General features: G+C 36.1%; 1 long non-coding RNA gene across 1 annotated transcript; it reads left to right on the top strand.

The window, feature by feature from the left end:
- The first annotated feature begins 1,319 nt into the window (after positions 1-1,319).
- LOC122231954 lies at positions 1,320-15,801 on the top strand. The gene is made up of 4 exons (XR_006209271.1): positions 1,320-1,455; positions 11,767-11,995; positions 13,566-13,693; positions 15,622-15,801. It is a non-coding gene; the product is annotated as an uncharacterized LOC122231954 (long non-coding RNA).
- Positions 15,802-25,049: the final 9,248 nt, after the last annotated feature.

Genomic DNA, 25,049 nt, shown 5'->3' with positions numbered 1-25,049 from the left:
GGCATGTGCTTTACTACTTGGCCATGGTGAATACCATTTATTCATTTGTTTGACAAACGTGCCTTGAGTGCTTACAACGTGTCAGCCACTGTAGCACACAGAGGGTTTTAGAGGTAACCAGGACAGATAAGTTTTCTGCTTTTCAAAGAGCTTTTGTTCTGTTGATTGAAGATACAAACAAGTGAATCAATGTGAGATTTCAGATTACTGTGTTTTTGAAAAAGAAAGCAAATATGGCTGAAGTGTTGTGAAAAGAGTCTTTATATAGGATGAAGCTGGAAGAATAGACAGGAACAGGTTATGACATGTCATAAAAAAATATAGACTTTATTCTAGGGGTAGGTGATGCTTCAGAATCATGACTTCATCTTCAAGGCCAAAGCTGGAGATCAAGTCCCCTAAAATCCCTCCCTCTGGGACTCACTAATACCACCTTTAGTTGAATGTGACAAAGTCACTAACTTAAGAACACCTTTTAGCAGGATTAATTCCAATTGCTCCTTGATCTCCAACAACCTGTTTCACAAAACTCAGCTCCCTTCCTGAATGTCTGCTTTCAACTCTGGCTTGTGGGGTCTGATTATCTCCTCCAAATCTCCTGTTCAGTCTGTCTCTGTGATTATGGTAAAATCTGTCATGTGCATTTTTCTGGCTCTTCCTCCATCTAGTGCTTGAGATATAAAATATGAATTAAAGTATAAGCTATTTCAGTTACTTTCCTTTTAATCTTTACAGACAGTTGGGGAATGTGCCATATTCTTGTTTAGAGTTCCCTTAGAGACATGAAATATCTCTAGTTCATCAAACTTAGAAAGTATGAAAAAGTAGACTGAACATTTTTCATGTCTCTTTCACTCAAATAGACCCCTTGACCCAAATATCAAAGTTATTTAAAATTTGTGTAATATTTCACACAAATGAAAGGTAAAACTTGGCTGCAGTTTCCCAGTAGTTAGCATCTAATTTAGCTTATCTTGGCTTATTGTTTACCCTGTTTAGCTCTTATAGAGTTTTCATATTTAATATATATTTTAATTAAAGGAAAGCTGCAGAATTTCGATCCAAATATTCAGCTATTCTTCATGGAGTTGTGCCTTTTGATAGAAATCTTCTCATTCTAAGAGCTCTACTCTGAGAAACTCCTTAATGGGGGAACAGTCTCCAGTAAGATCAAGAGTCAGTAGATGCCAGCACTCTGCAGCTGAATTGAGGCTTTCATGTGGCTGGGTTACTATGAGCCATCCATTGTTCCTATTGTTCTGTAGATCTTTGTTGGAATGTTGTTGATATTCATTGATTTCTCAAGGCAAGTACTGGAGCTCAGTGAAATTTCCTTCTAAAGAGAAAGTGTACAACAGGAGAATTCAGATGTCCTTACACTGCCTTCTTCATGCTTCTGACTTCCACCTCCCTCCAAGGAAGGAGAATTTTGTGGGAAACAGAAAATATGGAATGGTGGGTAAAAAAACAGGATACAGGAAAGGGGAAGAGTCTAATGGGCAGGTAGAAAATGGGGAAGAGAGACGTGAGAGGGAGAAGTTGGAGGAGGGCCACCTCCAAGGTAGGAGGTGGAGGAAAGTGAGGGGGAAAGCTGAGGGAGGTAAGAGCAGAGCAAAAAAGAGATTGGGGACTTAAAAATTAATGGGGAGAAAGAATGCAATTTTTTTGGACTGAAACTGACTCGACCCTTGCATTTGTATCCTATGGCTGCTGTAACAAATTATCACAAACGCAGTGGCTTAAACACTATAACTATATTGTCTTACATCTTTTGAGTTCAGATGTCTGAAATTGGTCTCAGTGGGCTACAGTTAAGGTGTTGGCAGAGCTGTGCTTCTTTTTGGAGGCTCTAAGAAAGAATCTGACTCCTAACCTTTCAGCTTTCTAAAGGATACCCACAATCCTAAATTGTCAAAGCCAGCAATGCTGGATTGTCTTTCTCAATCCAAATTTCTCTGACCTCTGCTTCACATCCCTGTCTCCGACTCTCTTCCCTTTGCCTCCCTCTCCTATTTATAAAGACACTGACACTTACATTGGGCCCATCCAGATTATTCAGAATAATCTCTCCTATCTCATGGTCAGATGATTAGCCATCTTAAGTCCATCATCCACTTTAATTCTCCTTTGCCATGTAGCCTAACATATGCACAGATTCTGAGGATTAGTATGTGGACACCTTTAGTTGGGGGAACATTATTCTGCCTATAGCAATCCTGGTAGTATGACAGGGATCTGCCTTATCCTTGGATTTCTCCGGCCAATAACCCCCTCACCCCCGTTGATCCATTTGTTGTCACATTTTCATCTTGAGAATGAAGGCTGATATAAGGTTGATCTTTAAGGGCTTCCTTATGGAGGCCACAAGGAATCCCTCTCCCCATACTCCTACTATCTGGAACACATTTTCTAATTTCTATTTCTGTTCACAACCTCCACCAACTGTGATAGAGTTTTTAAGCAAGAGGACTCAATTAGCAAACTTAAATCCTGGGGAGGTCAGGATAAGGTGAAGGATATGAGAATGCCTGTGGGTGTTTTGATCTCTCTGACTGGTCACCATGTTCTGTAGAGAGAAAGTCCCTGCATTCTATGTGAGTGACACCAACTAAAGGAAGAACTAGCCCATGAGGCTGAGGAACTTGGGCTGGGGTTAGAGAAGGTGCTTTAATTAAAACCCCAGGAAAATACCACAGAAAGTATTACATAACTGCTTTGCAGTTTGTTTTTTCTCCCTAGCTGGAAGGTTATAATTATTATTTAATAACTGATATATTAATTGATAAAATAAGACAAGCTAATATGGTTATGGTTGAGAGAGTAATATGTTAGGTAATACAAAAATAGAGTAGAATTTCAAAATTAATGGGGATATTGAAGACAAAATGGTCTAAGCCAACAAAACTAAGGACACAAAAAGGAGCAAATGACAACATCAGTAAATAGTAGACAGTTTAATAAATAGAAAATACAAATTAGGATGAAAGAAACATAACCAAATATTTTAGCCAACCTGATAAATGCTAATGGATGAAGTCTTTTTCTGAAGAGGGTTTTCAGAATATTATTCACAAATACACATACACATACACAGTTTGCTAGATATTTTCAAGTAGTATGCTCAATGAAAACTATCAAAGAAAAATTTTAAGGAAATAGTCTAGCAAGGATAAGTCAAACAAATATAATACAACGAAAGTAGGATGAATGGCCAAGGCCAGAGCTAAACACAAAGCCGATGTATCACACTGGAAGAAGAAAGATATGATGTGTAAAGAATTATGAATACATATTCCTTTATGAAAAAAACAAAATGGCAGCCAAATACATAACACAAAAACTCCAGGAGATAAAGCTTGATAACATACAATTATAGAGGAAGTTATCAATAAAACTTTCAGAATGGAAAAATTAAGTAGACAATAGACACAGATAAAGAGGATGTAGATGATCAAATAAAAGAATTTCAGGGGCTCCTGAGTGGCTCAATGGGTTAAGCATGGGACTCTTGGTTCCCAGCTCAGGTCATGATCTCACGGTTTTGTGAGTTCGAGCCCTGTGTAAGGCTCTACTACCAGTGCAGAGCCTACTTGGGATCCTCTCTCTCCCCCTCTCTCTGTCACTCCTCTGCTTTCTCTGTCTCTTTCCCAAACTAAATAAACAAACTTAAAAAAAAAAAAGAATTCCATAGATGATTTTATTCCTTCCATTGATTATGTATTGCTTTGCATTTACAAAATTAAATAACATTTAAAATTCCAAAAAGTTGAGATCTTACTAGCCTCCTTAACTGCTTATAAATTTGTAAAAAATGTCAATCTTTAAATGAAAAATTAATATGCCAGTTAAGACACTCCTGAAATAATCTCTGAAGCAAAAAGTCTATCATTAAAACCTAAACTATCTGAAAAGGAGACATACTAAAAATATATATGGCACAGAAAAATATATAACTAAAAGAAATTTAGAATGGCATTTTTATTATTAAAAATGATTAAAAATACAATGAGCATTTGCCTACAAAATGTAAAAAAAATTAACAATACAAGAATAAAAGGGGGAATTATTCAAGACTAAGAACTAAAATCGAAGGAATAAAAAACAACTAAATGGTGAGACAGGACAATTAATAAAATCCCTTCTCTTCTGGCAATAGTAAAATAAATAAAATTCCAACAGGCTTAGTTTACAAGAAAAGAAGAGACTGTAAACATTAGGAATTATAAGGGAGGTATAAGCTCAAATACAAATAAAAGATTATTTAAAAATTATTAAGTTTAGCACTATGAATGTTACAATCATGTAGAAATAGATAATTTCCTAGCAAAAAAGAAAATTTCCTATTTCACGATGGCAGGATGAACTTTATGACAATCACTTAACCCAGCACTGTCGTTAATGGCTTCATATAGTAGGGGATATTAAAAGAAAAACCAACCAAACTAAACCAAACAACAGCCACCATCAACAACAAAGAGTTGGAAAAAAATACAATTCATCCAAAAAGTCACTGAAATCATAAAAAGTTATTTTGGGGAGAAAGTCAACAAATACCAGAAACCCATAAGAGAGATAATTTTACTTATCTATTTTTATTTTTTTGTTGTGGAGAGAGAGAACCTGCGTGAGAGGGACAGTGGGAGAAAGAGCAAGAGATCTTAAGCAGGCTTCACTTCCAGCACAGAGCTGGGGGTGGGGCTCAATTTCAGGACCATGATATCATGACCTGAGCTGAAGTCAAGAGTCAGATGCTTAACTGACCAAGACACCCAAGTGTCCCAAGAGAGAGACTTTTAGATGAAAAAAAAGAAAAGAAACCACAGCAAAAACAGGCACAGAAGAGGATTGCTAACATGGTAGAAGTGTTTTTAGAATCTCTCTGATCCTGGAAATGGAAGATTCTGAGACTAGAAGGTGCCCAGTGTCCCTGACATTTTTTACTGACATTTATTTATCAGTTGTGACACCCAACTAGGCCAGCTTTTTGACACCTATACAATTCATCTTTCCTGTGCAGCATGTGCAGTGACACAAAGCAGCCTAGCTCAGGGCAGAAGAAGTGAGTTTGGACATTGGTGTCAACATGGTGGGACTATCCCAGAAATTCATAGAAGGAGGTGGTACCTGTTGGAATGGTAAAGGTGTAATAAGGTAGATACACAAAATGTGCATCATCATAGTTTAAAAATTAGTATATTAAATTTATTCTTAAGATTTAAAGTGAAAGCAAACCTCTGATGCTCACAGATTTAGACTTCTATCTGCTATCTCCTCTCACATATCTTTCTAATTATTTTCTTTTTCTTCTCCATATTGCTTTCTTCCTCCTTTTCCCCTTTCTTCTTTGGACTTTTACTTTCCACATCGTCTCTTCACTTGGTCTCCCTCTCTCATTTGTATTACGCTCCCATTTAGTTCCCTCAATGGATCTTTCTTTCCCTTTTTCTTTTCTTCTGAGGCATCAACCGCCACATTTCCCACCACAAATGGACCCTCTTCATTTTCTTCTTTGCCTCAATCTCTCCCTTTATTTTGTTTTTTAATATAATTTATTGTCAAATTAGCTAACATACAGTGTGTAAAGTGTGCTCTTGGTTTTTGGGGTAGATTCTCGCAGTTCATTGCTTACATACAACAACCAGTGCCCATCCCAATCTCTATTTTAAATAGCACATTCAGTGTATGTGTATATGCACAAATAATATATATTATTTGTTATATGTAACAAATAATAGTGACTTTGTTTAACTCACAAAGAGGCTGAATCGAATATCTTAGGTTCCTATCACAAAAATATAAAACATAAATATGTTCTTGGTCTAAAAAAAAAAAAAGAAAAGAAGAAGGAGGTGGTACATAAAAACTCCCTTCAGGCGCAATGTGTAGACTCACAGTGTATTCCCAATCGGTCCAAATAACTCTCTTATACAGAAATACACTCAGAATAACCAACTAAGAAAAATTTTTACCATGATAGAAACCACAATCAACCAATACGAGAAACTTCTATCCAGTAGAAAATAAAAGGGGTTATTTCTGTGTTGTCCTGGATAAGGATTTGAAAGGGTTCGTGGGAGGAGGGTGATACAGATATGGATTAATGCTAGCCAGATTTTGTTTGACAAATATAATTTCAGGTTTATGTGTTAGCACCTTAGGGTAAACACTTGAAAAATGGAAATAGAATTAATGACTTGCAGATCATCAGAGGAACAAAAACAACAAAAAATTTTTGAAGGAAGTGTGATAAAGACATATGTAAAAATCCAAAAAGTAGGGGGAAGGGGAAATCAGATATCAGGATAACCATCAATCAGTAAATAAGACAGAGAATATGTCCAAACATATTAATAATCATATTATTTTTGAGTGAATAAAATTCATGTATTAAAAACAGATTTTTAAATTGCAAAAAAAAATAAATAAAGCAAGCGGTATTAAGTAAAATTCAAGATGAAAATCTTTAAAAGCAAAAAACAAAATTTTTCATCTTGATGAAAGGAACAATCCAGCGTGAAAATATTACAGTCAATGATATTTATGTACCCAACAACATAGCTGAAATATATAAAGGAGAAATGATTAGCCATGGAGAACAAATTGATTAAGCTGCAGACCTAGTGAGAGAGTTTATTACACCTCTCAGAAATGACGGAACAGGTAAGTAGAACAAAATAAGTCTAGGTGTATTGAATAATAAAATGTATGAACAAACAGAATGTGGATTAAATAGAAATTACACATTGTTTTGTGAATTTGGATAATGAAAAATTTAAGCAAATAAGGATGTATTACTTCAAATTTCACAAAACTTTACTTCTAAAAAATATGTACAAAACATTCACAGATATTATGAATTAGAACCCAAAAGAATCTCAATAAATTAAAAAGGCTGATTTCATGTAATCTATCACCATTACACAAAGCATAATACAATTTAGAATTAACAGCAAAAGAGGAACAAAAATGGCATTCACTAAAAAATAAAGCATATAAGTATAGACACACACACTTTTTTTTTTTTTTTAATTGGTCAAAAAGACTTTATTTACAACTTAAGTCCTGGGAAGTTTGTTAAAAAAACAAACAAACACAAGAAGTTATAAAGTACAAGGCTTGTTTACCATTAAACCCAAATATCCTTAGTTTCCCTGCAATTAAGTCAAAAGCAGATAAATCTTATGTTTAGTAATTAATTAATTAATTAATTTATTTATTTATTTTTTCATGAAATTTATTGTCAGATTGGTTTCCATACAACACCCAGTGCTCATCCCAAAAGGTGCCCTCCTCAATACCCATCCCCCACCCTCCCCTCCCTCCCACCCCCCATCAACCCTCAGTTTGTTCTCAGTTTTTAACAGTCTCTTATGCTTTGGCTCTCTCCCACTCTAACCTTTTTTTTTTTTTTTTCCTTCCCCTCCCCCATGGGTTTCTGTTACGTTTCTCAGGATCCACATAAGAGTGAAACCATATGGTATCTGTCTTTCTCTGTATGGCTTATTTCACTTAGCATCACACTCTCCAGTTCCATCCACGTTGCTACAAAAGGCCATATTTCATTTTTTCTCATTGCCACATAGTATTCCATTGTGTATATAAACCACAATTTCTTTATCCATTCATCAGTTGATGGACATTTAGGCTCTTTCCATAATTTGGCTATTGTGGAGAGTGCTGCTATAAACATTGGGGTACAAGTGCCCCTATGCATCAGTACTCCTGTATCCCTTGGATAAATTCCTAGCAGTGCTATTGCTGGGTCATAGGGTAGGTCTATTTTTAATTTTCTGAGGAACCTCCACACTGCTTTCCAGAGCGGCTGCACCAATTTGCATTCCCACCAACAGTGCAAGAGGGTTCCCGTTTCTCCACATCCTCTCCAGCATCTATAGTCTCCTGATCTGTTCATTTTGGCCACTCTGACTGGCGTGAGGTGATATCTGAGTGTGGTTTTGATTTGTATTTCCCTGATGAGGAGCGACGTTGAACATCTTTTCATGTGCCTGTTGGCCATCCGGATGTCTTCTTTAGAGAAGTGTCTATTCATGTTTTCTGCCCATTTCTTCACTGGGTTATTTGTTTTTCTGGTGTGGAGTTTGGTGAGCTCTTTATAGATTTTGGATACTAGCCCTTTGTCCGATATGTCATTTGCAAATATCTTTTCCCATTCCGTTGGTTGCCTTTTAGTTTTGTTGGTTGTTTCCTTTGCTGTGCAGAAGCTTTTTATCTTCATAAGGTCCCAGTAATTCACTTTTGCTTTTAATTCCCTTGCCTTTGGGGATGTGTCGAGTAAGAGATTGCTACGGCTGAGGTCCGAGAGGTCTTTTCCTGCTTTCTCCTCTAAGGTTTTGATGGTTTCCTGTCTCACATTCAGGTCCTTTATCCATTTTGAGTTTATTTTTGTGAATGGTGTGAGAAAGTGGTCTAGTTTCAACCTTCTGCATGTTGCTGTCCAGTTCTCCCAGCACCATTTGTTAAAGAGACTGTCTTTTTTCCATTGGATGTTCTTTCCTGCTTTGTCAAAGATGAGTTGGCCATACGTTTGTGGGTCTAGTTCTGGGGTTTCTATTCTATTCCATTGGTCTATGTGTCTGTTTTTGTGCCAATACCATGCTGTCTTGATGATGACAGCTTTGTAGTAGAGGCTAAAGTCTGGGATTGTGATGCCTCCTGCTTTGGTCTTCTTCTTCAAAATTACTTTGTCTATTCGGGGCCTTTTGTAGACACACACACTTTTACAGAAGTTTTATATCAAGTTAGAGAAAATATAAAAATGGAAATTATTACTTATAAAACTTTTGTCAAAGATAATACCTAGGTATAAAAAACAATAAACATTGAATAATTTATGCCCTTAAATAATATATCAGAAAAATATGAAAGTTTGGAAATAATGAACTGACCTTTCAATTAAAAAAGCTAGGACAGTTCAGTGATTTAAAAAAAACAGAAATAAAAAATTGATAAAGATAAGAGATAAAAATATAACAACATAAAAAGGTAAAACATAAAGTTAATCAAAAAAGACAGAGAAGTCTTAATAATTTATATTAATATGTATAACAATAAATAATAATACTTATAAAATTTATATCAATGTGTTTGAATTAGAAAATCAATTTGGGAATACTTCTTAATGTCCTGACTGACATTCAAGAAAGTGACTGGATTACATAATCCTTGGCAGAAATTGAGTGCTTTACAGCAAATAATCCCAACCATCTCATCAATCTTACTTTCCATAGGTCCAACACACTGAACCACCCTCGTCCTTACAGAGAAAAGCAGAGAAGGTGAAAAGCTCCATTCACCTGCTGAAAATGCCAGATGACCAGAAGCAAAGCAAGACTAGTTGGGGAGCATTGAGCAGAGTGATGAACTGCATTTCATCCAACCCAAAATAGTCTGTGCCCATTTACCATCTTGAAGGGCCCTTGTCAGGTTGAGGGAGTTCTGCCAGGAAGCAGGCACTAAAACGGTGACCTTGAATCTTGGCTGGTTGATAATGGGCCACAAAGAATTGACAAAATCCAACTGCTTGCTGGAAGATACATGGCTTCCTTCAGCAGACAGTGAAAGATGAAATAGATTGGCTTAAAAAAAAACAACACCAAAGAGCTTTGGGCTTATTGATTTTTATAAACAAAACCCTTTGGGTGCCCTAAGAGTAGAAAGGTACTATGACAATTTGTCTTCTTAGAATAAAAATAGAGACATGTATAAACTAAATATGTTTTATCCCTGAAATATATGCTAAAGTAGAAGTAGAATTAACTACCACTGGACCTTTTCCTTTCATTTTTTGTTAAATCAGAAAGAAACTTATTTATCTCTTTCTTTCTAATGAAATAGGGAACGAGGCAATGTCCCCAGATCTTTGATTTATTTACACAGGGACCAAGAGTTGGATTGAAGCTGGATCTTTCAGGAAAGAGTCCCACCCTCATCCACCCTCACTCTTCACTAGACAAATTCATATACATTCTATAAGTTTTAACTAAATGGACATTTTCTTTGTAGTATCCTGGATACTTAAAATATTCTCCATTTTTGGGTTTATAAACTTTTTGTTCATTTCACCATTATATAATTTGCTATATGATATTGTCTGTCAAACCCCCCCACACAACACCTGACCCCCTCCTTGATGAAGCAAACCAAAGTCACTGTGTGCACCCAAAGATGAAAAACCACATCTTATCTTTTCTAAGACTAGGGAGGAAGAGAGCAAAGAAAGGAGAGAGCAGGGTCATGAAGCTAAATTTAATTGAGTGATTACTCCACACAAGATATTATCTAGATCATTTCACATTTTATTATGTTTAATCTGCACACCCACATTGCTATATTAATACTGATCTCTTCAGATCATATATGAAGCTTACAAAATTTAAGGACTTTAGCCCAGGTCACAGAGTTGGTTAACATTATACCCTTCATCTAATTCCAAAGTGTGTGCTCTCTTTGCTACTACATAATTATGTCAAATTTAAAAGCAAAATAAGTTCCCTTCATATTGTTGTTCCCTACAGGAGATGGGCCTCTAAAATGTACAGTGGACTTTCAGTTGCCAATGACCATGAGAAAAATCAGAGCAGATGATATAGCACCTTTTGATGATGGTGTTTCTTTAAGTGGAACAAGTCTGAATTTAAAACATAGTTGAGAAAAAGGTGGAGAAAGCTTTGCTAGTGATGAATGGAGTTGTCAAAGAAATGCGCAATTTAACTGTAACTCAGTAGGAATTGGAATACACATCTATTTAAGGCATTTCTAGATCTGATTTGATGTCCAAAGTTATAGCAAGATCAATCTCTTTGGCAGGATATTAAATTAATAAAATAAATATATAAAATTAATATATAAAGTTAGTTTGCTAAGTCTATAGCCTTCAAATTATGATAAAGCTGAATGCACATGTAAATTTTTTTCTGGCCACAAGAAGATTTTGATCACTTAATCTCAGTTCTACATTTTTTGCCTTTTGTTAAATATATATCTATATTGTACATATACATATTTATATACACATATATAGTAGTATACTCTATATGGTGTATATGTGTGTATGTATATATATACATGCCTATGTACATATAAAGATTATTTTATGTCAAATGACATGAAGCAGTTGTAACTAGCTTAAGTATAAATGGGAACTTTTGGAATCATACTCTGTTGTCTCATGGAATCAAAGAAAGTAGTGAATCAAACATTACATCAAACAAGAGCTTATCTAACCCAAGGTGTTTGATATCAGAAATATATCAAATTTCAGCCCAGTTGTTAAAATAAATAGATTCAGATCAAAATATGATAAACCCATCTTGATTGCAGTGCCTAATTCTGGACCAATCAAAACTGCCTGATGATACAGTCATTTAATATGGACATGGCTGGTGGGGTGGTTCCCCGTTGTTTCAGGGGTAGTTACCAGAGAAGAAGGAATCATGAATCTGAATGACAAATCTGGCTATGAGAATTTTGATACAAGTTTTCTCCAAACTTTACTTTTAGGTTTCCAGTATGTTACACATTCAAAATGATGCATTCAGTAAGCATTTTGACCAAACTAGAAATTTGATTCTATTTAGTTGGTCCCACCTGGTTTAGTGAATGTTTTAACGATGACTTGGTAGAGGAAAAAAACAAGATGATGTATTCAGAATGACTAAGCCCATAATCTGTAATAACTGTCTAGATTGCAGTTCTTAATCTTTGCTCAATTTTCATTCATTTTTTTTTTTCAAACCATGCCCACAGTGTCTGGCTTCTTTACCATGTGCACTGCAAACCTGCTGACTTCCTGCTTCTCTCATTAATGGCTGGATGAAACTGCGACTCTCTGTCTCCTTAAAGTGGGAGCACTGTCTCTGTGGGGTCTCTGGCATCATCAGCATTCTGCTGCAGCTTTGGAATAGCAGTAGTGCTCTATAGTAACGTTAGCAGGGAGAAGCTGATATGAAAACAGATATGATTGTGCAGAACACTGGTAACTTTTGCATTCTACCTTTTAAAAGAATGTTTATTATTATTTTTAAGAAAGAGTGCAGGTAGGGGCAGAGAGAGAGGACAGAGAGAATCCCAAGCAGGTTCTGTGCTGTCAGCATACAGCCCAATTTGGGGCTTGATTTCACAATCCTGAGATCATGACCTGAGCTGTAATCAAGAGTCAGAACTTTAACCAACTGAGTCACCCAGGTGTCTCATGCATCCTACCTTTAAATAACCCTCCAGATGCCACAGCTCAAGGGCATCCTTGTTTGTTTTATACCCAATGTCATGGTAGGTTTTGTGTGCAATTAAAATCATTGCTTTAATCGAAGTGTTCATTCTATTTTTCACCCTTTTTTTCAGTTAAAATTAATGTGTATCAATTTCCCACATGATTCTTGAAAACATAATTTTAACAATTGCATGTAGTATTTGATTTAGTGAATCAGCTGTAACTTGTTCAACCATTCCACTATTACTGAAACAGTAGATTGTGTCTTTTCACTACCATGAATCCTACATACATGGAAACCTATATAATATAATAGGTCCTTCCCAAATAGTGGAAAATTTATTTCACCCTGTCAAAAACTAAAAAACTATTTATGCTTCCTAACACTTATTGTTATTTTTTATTCTTGACGTTTTCTGTTCTCATTTTCATGGTCACCTTCATTATATAAGAAAAAAAATTTTCTTTCTAGGATCAGATATTTACTTTATTTATTTTGCCAGTTTCATAAATGAAAAAAAGTACTGGTTGCCTTTTTTTGATGATTAGCAAAGGTAAACTTTTTTCTCATGTCCTTGATTAAAATATTTACTAGTTCCTATTTCTCCTGTGATTTGTCTGATTTTTTTTGTCCATTTACCTTTGCCAAAAGTCATGAGAACAACTTCCCTGCAAAGTCCAGGTTTGAAGCCAGGATTATCAGACCTTGGGCAAGTCATATCATCTCTTTTCTCATCTATATACCTCAGGGAGATATGGCATTTTAATGACACAATAGACATATAAGACTAAAACTTGATAGTGGTGGATATTCAAGAAATGATTCTTGATAATAATATCATTATTTTTGTTGTTATTACATAAGTAACTTAATTATCCAGAAAATAGTAAAGAGCAGTGATGGCAGAATTGTCCTTACTTGATTCCCCATGTTTATGGAAATGCTTTCATTGTTTCACATTGGTAATCATTATTGAATGATGAGAAAGAATTAGAATAATTCTTATTAGAAAGAATTGAATAATTTAGCAAGGCTTTTTGGTTTCTACTGAGGTGAATTTTGTTTGGTTGTGTTTTTCCAATTTGACCAACTGATTTGATGTTTTCTTAAAGTTCTTAATATTTAACCATTTTCATGTTTGAAAGATTGAACTTTATTTGGTCATGGTAGAATTGTTTTAGTGAGACACTAGCTTCTATTAAGAAAGAACTAAGGGTTTTCAAATCTATATTCATTGATCTGTTTTTGGCTTGTATTATCCTGATATTTTTTGATATCAGGATTATATTTCCTTTATAAATCAAATTGGTCTGCTTTATTTCTTCTGGGTTTTAGATCATCTTCTGTTGTGTGAAAATTTTCTGCTGCTGGATATTTAGAAGGACTAGCTTTCATAACCAACAAGACCTGAGGCTTCATCTGGGTTGCTGTTTAACAAATTTCTGAGCCACTTTTCGTGTTAGGTATTTATTCTGTTTTTCTGCTTTGTTTGGTAATAACTTAGGTATTTTGAATTTTTAACATTCTATTAAAATTATCTGTTACATAAAATTTCAGATTCATCAATATATGCTGTTTTATTTTATTATAAATTAAACATCTCGTCTGAAGTAACTGTCACTCCTTTTTTTCCTCTCACTTTATTTGCATATTTTTCCCTATCTTAATTTATTTTGTTGGGTATTTATTTTTTAAGATACAGAATATCAGGGCACCTAGGTGGCTCAGGTAAGCGTCCAATTCTTGATTTCAGCTCAGGCCATGATCTCATGGTTTGTGGGATCACACCCCACGTTGGTCTCAGCACTGACAGTGCACAGCCTGTTTGATATTCTGTCTCACTCTCTCTCTCTCTGCCCCTCCCCTGCTCATGCTCTCTCTCTTTCTCTCTCTCCCTCAAAATAATAAAAATTTGTAAAACAACTGCAGAATATCTCTGCCTTCTAATTCACTTTAACCTTTTCAATATTCATTTTTATAAGCTTGAATGGCTTCTTTTTTAAATTTCCAGTGCATAACATTATTATTATTTAATCATTATCATTATTATTAAAAGTACTAATCTAGAAATTCACCTTTTCTTGCACTTTTTCTATGAGATATAACTCTCAATAAGGTGTGTTTATAAATTTCATTCATTTAAGCCATATTTATTTATTACCAACTCTGTACCAGACCATTACTATGAATTTATGGTATAATTAATGACGACTATGACGTTTATCTTACCACTTGGAGCTTACACAGGAGAAAAAGGCATTACTGAATAAGGATGCTTAAACCACCATGATAAGTATTAAAATAATAAGCACATGATCCCATGGAAACAACAGAAAAGGAAGCACAGGTGAGAAGTACCATCAAATGCTATACAAATATTAAATACTTCACTTTTGCTTTGCTTTTTTTGCCCGTGTCATCTTTAAGGCATTACACAAAATACTTGATGCTGTGTCTTTCCTCTACCACCCCCCTCTCACTCCTCATTTGGTAGGACACTAATGAAATATATCCAAGCAGTGGCTCTTATCTACCCATCTACTCTCCCTCTTTCTCCTCTCTCTACCTACCTACCCACCTACCTATCATCTATTTGCATACCCAGTCGGTCTATCTATGCAGCTATAAGCTCAGAAAGCTTTCATGCAGGGACTGGCCACAGTGAGCTATAATCCAGAATGGAATAGCAGTATTCCAGTTTGTCCCTTATGAGATATTCTGTTTATTGGAGCACAGTATTTCCCCAACTGGCTTCCGCAACTGATAGGAATTATATGGAAAAATAAGCCAGGGATCTCTAGGTCAAATAATTGTATTTCCCATTAGACTTTTAAGGACTTTAATGTGCTTTGAAACCTCCAAGAAAGGAATATAATATACAGAAATTTTCACGTTAATTTCATCATGGTTTTCTTTGATCTGGGACTTTCTTGAGAGAACAACGCTCTTTGCGACAGACTTTGTGAAGAGCTCTTTTATATTACCATGGATGTATTTGGTTTGGAATTCTGCCAGCCTCAGAAAAGGAGACATAGAAAGGCCACTGAATGTATCTACATGTATTGGAAAATGTTAATTGTAGGATAAATCACAAGTAAAACAAAAGGCATACACACACAACAAAATATGTAATACAATATGTAAATATGTATACTATTTAGAATACAAATCCTATGGTGCCTTGCAGTATCATACAACAAAACTGTTTTAATGAGACTTAGCACATGTGTGATACATTTCATAGGGAATGACTGACTATTAGACAATTTGGGAGGAAAAAAAAAGTTGCTTTTTTACGAGACAGCAAAATGGCCTGAACAATGTAAAAAATGATTGGAAGACTGATTTTTTTTGTTTTTAAATTGGTGAGACTTATGATTCACATTTACAGGAACCAAACTACATCCAGCTGGGTAAAAGGCATAAAAAATTGAACCCACCCCTACTTGGATGACACCAAAGAGAAACTCACAGTGAGATGAGAATTTCTATACTCTTAGGACATAGAAACCACAACGATTGGCTGAAGCTGGGTGATAATTCAAAACAGGACAACTAAACAGACCATCAACCCTGGGGATCTTTATTTACAAGGTAGAATATTATTAGACTCCATATCACTTTTTTTCTTGAATTTTTAAAAAATAGTTTCAGACTTAAGAGTAATTTCTGTATGCCCTGCACACAGCTTCTCCTAATGTATCTTCCATAACCATGGTTCAATTATTAAAACTAAGAAATTAACTGAACAATACTAATTATGAAATTACAGACTTTATTTAGATTTCCACAGTTTTCCCCATTATGCCTTTTTTTTTTAATTCTAGTATCCAATCCTGCATTGTACATTGTACATTTAGTTGTTAGATATCCTTAGTCCAGTCTACGTCAATTTCTCAACGATTCCTTGTCTGGTGACCTTAACACTTCTGAAATGGTCAGGCATTTTATAAGATGTTCCCTGATTTATGTCTTGATGTTTCTTATGATTAGATTGAGGTTATACATTTTGAGGAAGAACATCTGAGAGATGATAGTCCCTTGATATGGTATCGTTATCAGTCCCACGTGATACCGATATGACAGGTGATGTTAACATCGATCACTTGGTTACGGTGTCTGCCAGGTTTCTCGATTGTAAAGCCATTATTCTTCCCTTTCCTCACTCTATTTATTAGATGTGACTGACTAAATTTAACCCATGCCTATGGGGTGAGGAATTAACCACCACTCCCTGGAAGGAGTATCAAACAATTGGTGGACCTATGTTAAAATCACTGCCTGGGTGGCTCAGTTGGTTAAACATCTGACTCTTGATCTCAACTCAGGCCCTGATATCAGGGTCATGAGCTCAAGTCCCCCCTCCATGCTGAGCATGGAGCCTACTTGAAAAAATATACATATGTATGTCGCTTCCACTAAATCTAGCATTTATCGGTGGATTTTGTTTGCAGTGATTATTACTGTGGCATTTTAATGGTGATTTTATATTTCCCTCTTCTATGTTTATCGCTTGGGGTTCTTCTGTAAGGACACATGGCCCTTGATACCTCATTTATTTATCCAGTTATGTATTTACACAATTATTTTGGGGTTATAATCTAAAACTACCATTTTTTCATTTTGTTGCTCAAATGGATTCCAACTTTTGTCAATGGGAGCTCTTTAAGATTGGTTCCTGTGATCTTTTGACATGCCCCATGCTTCGTGTTTATTTTTTTAATCATTTCCTTAATTCTGGCATCAAAAGATGCTCCAGGTTTACCTTGTTACTCATCCTTTCCCAGCCCTGGAATGGTCCACTTCCCCAAGGAACCCAGATAGTAGCTAGAAACTAAGGTGTCTGTTCATTTCTCTCTTTCTCTTTTTCATTCTGTTCCAAGAAATAAATAAATTGTATATATGTATATGTATCTCTGTATTTGCACATACATTGTCTTATCCTCTACCAACTGAGCTACACAGGACGCCTAAGTGCATATGTTAAAATATAAGTATACACTGATATATTCAACTCCAGTCCAGCATCATGGGTTCATTCTAACATTACCTCATTACTTATTTGTCCCATCTTTCTCTGACAGTGAAAAACCTGGCTTTCACTGTCTAAATACACACTATTTTGTCCAAACTTAGGGTATATGTAAGGTAGTTTCAGTATGACTAACTTGTACCCATGTGGGAAACAAATTTACCAATTAAAATACAGTATTTACTTACAGTTCATTTTGTTTTCAGCCTCATGATATATCTGGCTGAACTTCTTGTTTCCAAAAGATAATTAGGGCAGATCCCTTCTTGCCTACATCCTTCAGTGTGGTTATGTTATACATTTGTAATACAGTTAGAGTCATTTGTCAAAGTCTAGATTGCATTTCGGATTGCTGGGATCTACTGATTTTCTGCCTGCTTGTACTATCAGGAAAGAAATGTTGAAGCCTCTGATTCCAGGCATGGATTTATCCCTCTCTCTCTCTCTCTGTCTCACTCTCTCTCTCTCTCTCTCTCTCTCTAAATTCAGTTGTACCAATTTCTCGTCATGTATTTTGAAGCTCTGTTGCTAGATTCACATACTTTTAGAATGAATATGTCTCCTTGGACAACTAAACTCTTCTATCATTAGCTAATGTCCATCTTTGTTCCTGAAAATGTTCCTTGTTTTGAAGTCTACTTTGTGTGAAATTAATACAGCTACTCCAACTTTCTTTCTGTTGGTTAGTCTTTGGGTGGTATATTCTTTTGTCCTTCTACTTTCAACTCATCTATTTTTTTTTAATTTAATGTGATTTCTTATAGATAGCAATAGTCAGGCCTTGCTTTGTGTCCAGTTTGACAGTCTCAATCTTTTAAATAATTTGTTTGTACTGTTCATCTTCAATGTGATTATAGATAGGATTAGATTGATATCTACCACCCTTTTGGCCACTTTATATTTGTTCCATTGTTCTTTTTGTCCTCTTTTTCTGACTTCTGTTGGGTAATTTGAGAGTTTTATTTCCTTTATTGATTTATTATTTATGTCCCATTGTAGGGGTGGCCCAAGGGTTTGGAATGTACATTTTTAATTAATCTTAGTCTACCTTGAAATAACAGTATACTGCTTCACATCGAGTGTCAGGACTATATGAGAGTATATTCCCAACCCACATCCTTTGTGATATTGTTGTCATATATTTTACTTTTATACTTGTAATAAACATACAATACACTTATATTAAAATTACTTCAGGATGTCAATTATCATCTACAGTAATTAGAAATAAATTCAACATATGAATTTTATTTTACCACTATATATTTTACTGCCAATGAGATTTTCACATCTTTTTCTAGATCCAGATTTCCAAACAATATTTCATTCCTTTAGCCTCAAGATCTTCCATTAATATTTCCTATTGAAAAGGTCTGTTAGCAATGGATTATCTCGGGTTTTGTTTGTGAAAGACATTTTATTTCCTGTTCCTTAAAATTGTTTTTTAGTTACTATACAGCAAAACTGACCCTTTTCTGGAGTGTATTTCAATGTATAGATTTATGTAACCACATACACAATAAGGAGACAGAATAATTTTTGTTTCTGAGCAGTCTTTCATCCCTTTATGGTGATTCCTTAGGTTTAGAGTGTGGTCTTGTTTTCCACAGGTAATTTCTCAATGTCTGTTTCCTTCTTGGCTTTGTATTTTCCCTTTTGCTCTGTGCTTCAGGAGGAATTTGTCTCCTACAGTTCTACAGGTAGCTAGCATTAGACTGTTATTTTTTATTCTGTACTTATTAGCCTGTTGGGGAGCAGCACGTGAGGGGGGTAGTCTCTGATGTTCTGATTAAGCATCAATCTTGGGTAGGCATTGTATCCCTACCTTCCTAGTATGTGGCCTTCCTTGTGATCTTGTACCTCCTCCAGCTTTTGTGCTGTGCCTAAAACACATTCCTGCACCTCACAGAGAGTTAGTTTCTTTTTTTGTTTTCATTTTGTTTTTTCTGTCTGCTTTACCCAACTGTCAGGGATGCCTATCAGTGCCTCCAGGCAACACTGTATGATCATCTCTCACTGCAGACAGGGTTTGTAATCTGTATAGGCAGTAGGGGACATGCAAAACCTAGAACTTAAATAAACAATTGAGTTTAAAAACTTCTATTTGGGTCTATCAGCAAGTTGATCACAAGTGAAGAGAGAATTAGTCAATGAAACATCAGAAGAAGCTGTTTATACTGAAAAATGGGAAGGTAAAAGCAAAGAAAACACAAAAAATAGAGTAAAAGGCAGATGGAACATGGTGAAAAGCTGTAATATATGCATAACTCAACTCCCAGGAACAGAGGAGAAAGAGAAAATGTGGAAGATCAGTATTTTAGTACATAATGGCTTAAGATTCTCTATAAACTGGCAAGTAATATAAAGCCACATATAGCTGAATCTCAAACAGAAAAAGTTCTTTGGAAACCATACACAGGCACATAATAGTAAAACTATGATCCAAAGACAAAAAAAAAATATCTTAACATCAGCCTGGAGTTGGGGGTCAAGGGATATATTCATTTAAAGCAGCAATAAGGCCAGCAAATGATTTTTCAACATAATTGATGGAAAAAAGGAAGACAATTGTATTATATGTTCAAAGTGCAGAAAGAAAATAAAAACCTGCCAGTTTAGAATTTAGACCCAATGCAAATTGCCTTCAGATATGAAACAAAAATAAAGATATTTTAAAATACAAATAGATATATAAAACTAGGAGGCTTTATCACCAGCAGGCACACCCTAAATCATATGTTAAAGCAGGTTTTTGAAGAGGAAGGGAAAAGTGATCCCAGATAGAAGCTTAAGAGAGCATAAAGGAATAAAAAGCAACACAAAGGGGAAAAATGTAGATAAATGTGAATGCATGGGTTTTTTGTTGTTGTTGTTTTCTGTTTTTTTTTTTTTATTAAAACAGTAATAATATATTACTGGACTTAAACATACATAGACTTTAAACAATTTTAAAAAGGGCATGTATGGGATGGCGCCTGGGTGGCTCAGCCAGTTAAGTGTGAGACTCCTGATTTTGTCTCAGATCATGATCATACAGTTCATGAGATAGAGCACCGTGTCAGGCTCCGTGCTGATGGCACAGAGCCTGCCTGGGTATTTTCTCTCTCTCTCTCTCTCTCTCTCTCTCTCCCTCTCTCTCTCTCTCTCAAAATAAATAAATAAACATCTAAAAGAAGGAGCATGTATGATAGGAGATGATTAAATATAGATACAGTGTTATAATGTCCTTGCCTTGTCTAATAACTGCTAGAAGTACTGATTTATGTTGGACTTTCATTAGTCAAGCATGCATGCTAAATTTTTAGGGTAACAAGCTAATAAAAGTGAATGCAGGAAATGGTAAGTAATAATAATAATTCCTTAAAAAAGGAAGAAGAGCTAGAAAAAAGCAGATGGGGGATGGTAGAGCAGCAAATAAGAAAATGCTACATTTAACCCCAAAATCTGATATGGGATGTAAGAAAACTAAGTAATTCAATAACAAAGATCATTTGACTTACACTCTTTTTAATCTGATGAGACAAATGAATGTACAAAATCTAAAAATGAAAAGATACAGGGGGCACCTGGATGGCTCAGTCGGTTAAGTGTCTGACTCTTGATATTGGCTCAGGCTATGATTTCACGTTCGTGAGATTGAGCCCCATGTCGGGCTCTGTGCTGACAGTGCGAACACTGCTTAGGATTCTCTCTCCCTCTCTCTCTGCCCCTCCCCTCCACTGCTCATGTGCTCACTCTCTCTCAAAATAGAGTAATAAACTTAAAAAAAAAAAGATGCAAGAAGACACATCATGCAGATATTAAATAGAAAGAAGGAGGAGTAATAATAATACCAGAGTTGACTTTAAGGTAAAAGCATTGCTATACAGGAGTATGTAATAATGATAGAGGTTTCAATTCACTGGGAAATTATACAAATCTTACATTTCTATGCATCTAGTAACATACCCTGTCCACTGTTTTCCAAGGGTTGCTGTTTAACGAAGCATTGACTTAAAACAACAGCAATTTTTTCTCATGTGGTTCTGGAGGCTGGAAGTCTGAAATCAAGGTGTCTGCAGGGTCATGCTCCCTCTGAGATTCGGGGTAGACCCCTTCCTTGCCTTCTCCTAACATTTGGTGCTGACTGCCAAGCCTTGGCTGGCAGCCACGTCAATAGGCCTCTGCCTCCACCATCACGTGACTTCTGTCTGTGCACCTCTCGGTCTGCACATGGCTCTTTCTGCCCTGTATCTGTCTTCTCTCCTTATAAGAATGATCATTTGAGGTTAGGGCTTACCCTAACCCAGTATGACTTCATCTTAACTTACATCTGCAAAGACCCTACTTCCAAGTACGTTTATATTCACGGTTTCCAGGGGCTAGGACTTCAAGATATCTTTCAGGGGGGATTCAATTTTAACACACAATAGCTTCAAAATATGTAAAGCAAATATTGGTGGAATTAAAAAAAACCACAAATATGAAACCAGGATTGATGTGGGGGATAATAACTCATCCTTCTATTGGTGGCAAGAATAAGAATCCAACAAATCAGCAAGAATCTTGATTAAAATAATGATTAAAGGAATGCATCCAATAGCAGTAAAATATATATTCACTTTTAAGAGCACATGGGCTATTAAACCAAAATTGACCAATTCCTGGTATAAATTAAAATTCCAAATAGCTGAACTTTTCAAAGCTCTTAGTGGAAAGAAGGGTTAGATACCAACATTCATTGAAATGCCTTTGGAAACAGATTTCAAAGATTCAGCAGAAAAATAGAAGACAGATACAAATCAGAAAATAGAGAGAGAATATAACATATTTTCCCTTACTAGACAGGAGTTACAGTAGAAGTCAGTAGCAAAATGATTCTTGAAATTTCCTATATGTTTGGAAATTAAGCGGTATGCTTCTAAATAATCACTAGTTAAAAGAAGACATGATGGGCGCCTGGGTGGTTCAGTCAATTAAGCATCCATCTCTTGAGTTCGGCTTGGGTCATGATCTCATGGTTGGTGAGATCGAGTCCCACATCGGTCTCTGTGCTGATAGCAGAGAGCCTGCTTGAGATTCTCTCTCTCCCTCTGTCTGCCCCTCTCCCACTCACGCATGGACTCTCTTTCTCTCTCTCTCAAAATAAATAAATAAATAAATAAATAAACATTAAAAAAAAAGAAGACATGAAAATAGAAATTGGAACAAAAACAGACCGAACATCATGAACTGAATAATAATAGAAATATGATGTATTTAAATTTGTGATACATGATGAGAGCTGTGATTATAGGCATATTTATAACCTTAGACATGTAGAATATAGGGTAAGGCCTTTATTTCAAGAAGTTCAAAAAAAATCATCAAATTAAACCCCAAAAAAGTAGAAGGAAGGGCACAGGAGGCAATAGAACAAGCGTACTAGAATCAAAACGACATCCATCACACAGAGAATCAGCACAGGCAAAGCCATTTGAAAAGACATAATTGATAAACTGCTAGAGGCAATGAACACACAGACAAGTACAGATGGCATGAATGACTCCATGGTTAGAAATGAAAACTGTCCCAACAGCATCCACGGTCACTCTTTTTATAAAGGAAGGAAGAGGACAGTCTGAACAGTTGTCTGCCAATAATTTTGAAAATTTGAGGCGATAAGTTCCTAGAGAATACAACATAACCACACGTGACACGAAGAACATAAATAATCTGCCCAAAAGAAAAGTAAGTAAAGAAATTCAATCTCTAGGAGATACAGTACCCACCAGACACCAACGCAACCACCACAGCTGCTGCCTGACAAACTTTGACCGGCGAAATCTACCGGTATCTACGAAAGCAATGACCCAGATGTTAAACAAAGTTGTCTAGGTAATAGAGTAAGAGGGATTTCTTCCCAACTCATTTTACGCGATCAGTATAACTTGATATCTAAAGCTGACGAGGAGTTTACAAGGAAGGGCAACCTCTTGCACACAGGTGCAAAATTCTTAAATACTCATTATTAAACTAACTCCAGAAAATTAATCCAGAGTTTCAGAAACGCAAATGTATTCTTTTAACTGAATCGGGATTTTTATTCCAGGAACTAAAGTTTGGCTTAACATTTGAAAATCAATCACTGTAATTTGTCACATTAATAAAGGAGAGAAACCACATGATAATACTTAAAAGATCAATTAAGGTAGGAAAAAGATTTAATCAGTAAATTCTAAAACATGCATGCTCACAAGTGTGTGTGCATGTGTGTGTGTGTGCATAAGCATTCTACTCTTCAGTTCTTTATGTCCTTTGTGAATTTTCAAAGTCCTGGAAGAAAGAAAATTTAGATCTTGAAATTTGTTGGAATGCCTTCAGAAGCAACGATTTCAAAGATGCAGTAGAAAAGAGAATCCACTTGCCAGAACAAGAAGCAGGGTATTTAATTAAACTTTTGGGTAAAATTGCTACTTTTGAGAGGACGAAAAAGAAAATTCCAAGTGAAATTATGCCTATTCCCTCAGATGGAGCCCAGCGAAGGGATCAAATTCACAACAGCGTCTCAGAGTTTTTCTAGCACAGGAAGCTTCCAGTGAAGGAGAACATCCCTCTGCACCAGGAGACACATGGCCAGAGTAAAAGGCCAGTTTCTCAAAGCCAGGGTGATGTAGTTACAAGCATCATTTCTCCTGTACTACGAAAGGCACCATAGTCAGCTGAGAGAGAGCTGAACTGTGTGTGAGGACCCTGAGAAAAGGAACCCAGTCATCTGTGCGGACTGACCACCAAAAACCAAATGCTCAAACCTAAGTCTGAGCATATGCTGTGGTTGGTTGCCATCCTACCCTAAAATCTTGACATGTGCAAAGCTTTGGAAACCTAGACAAAACTTTAAGCAAAGGTGGTGGGTATCACTGAGTTGACTATTATAATGGTCTTGAACTCTAAGGTACTGATAAATCATGTCTCGTTAGAGAAAAAAAATAAAAAGAAAGCTACACATTTCATACACCTAAGTTTGTGAACTGCTGAGTGAGCATTCTGAAACCAAAAATTTTGGTAGGATAAAGGGCCTGAGTTTTGGAGCAGTTGGGAATCCGTGTGGAACTGTAGTCTGCAGTCATAATTTGACCTCCTAGGTCACAAGTTAGCCAGGGTGAGGAATAGGGGCCTACAGCTTAGGCACAGAGAAGGGCTAGAGTCTGGGGTCCTTGGACAGAGACATGTTAGTAGCACCATGTGACATGTTCTGTGGGAACTAGTCCACTTTCATTCATGGGAAAGATGTAGAGGATTTATTTCATTTGATTTCTCAAATGTATTTCCAACTAGCCTCCCAATAGGAATGGCTCAATGGTCTGTTGAGTGCTGAGTTTGGCTCATACAGAGCACTGTTCCCCCTACTGGGGCTCAGGTGCCAGGTCCCCATCACTAGCCTTCAGCAACATCTGTCCTTCAGCTCAGCCCCTCCAAGGGGTCTTCTCCCAACCCGGGATCTGGGAGGGTTTTGTCTTAGAGGTACACCGAGTTGTTAAAAGTTGATCCCAGAAAATGAGATTCATCAGGAGAAATTAGTACCCTGGCTCAGATTCTCATCTGTACTCTGCTTTCAAATAGCTGGGTGACCTTGGGCAGTACCACTTGATTTCTTCAAATCTAATCTGCAAAATGGGCACATGGCCTCCACTCTACTGATAACAGGATCGCCCACTGAGACCTTCAAATGTAGCTTAGCTCCTCTTTTTATATCATTAATTATCATAATATGGACGTCAGTATTTGTCATCCCAAAATAGAAATGGCCCATATGTTGGGATTTAAAC

This window comes from Panthera tigris, chromosome D2 (genome assembly GCF_018350195.1).
Source record: "Panthera tigris isolate Pti1 chromosome D2, P.tigris_Pti1_mat1.1, whole genome shotgun sequence".
Lineage (NCBI taxonomy): Eukaryota > Metazoa > Chordata > Mammalia > Carnivora > Felidae > Panthera > Panthera tigris.
Note: the sequence above shows the minus strand (reverse complement) of the source record. Positions and strands in the feature narration are given on the sequence as shown.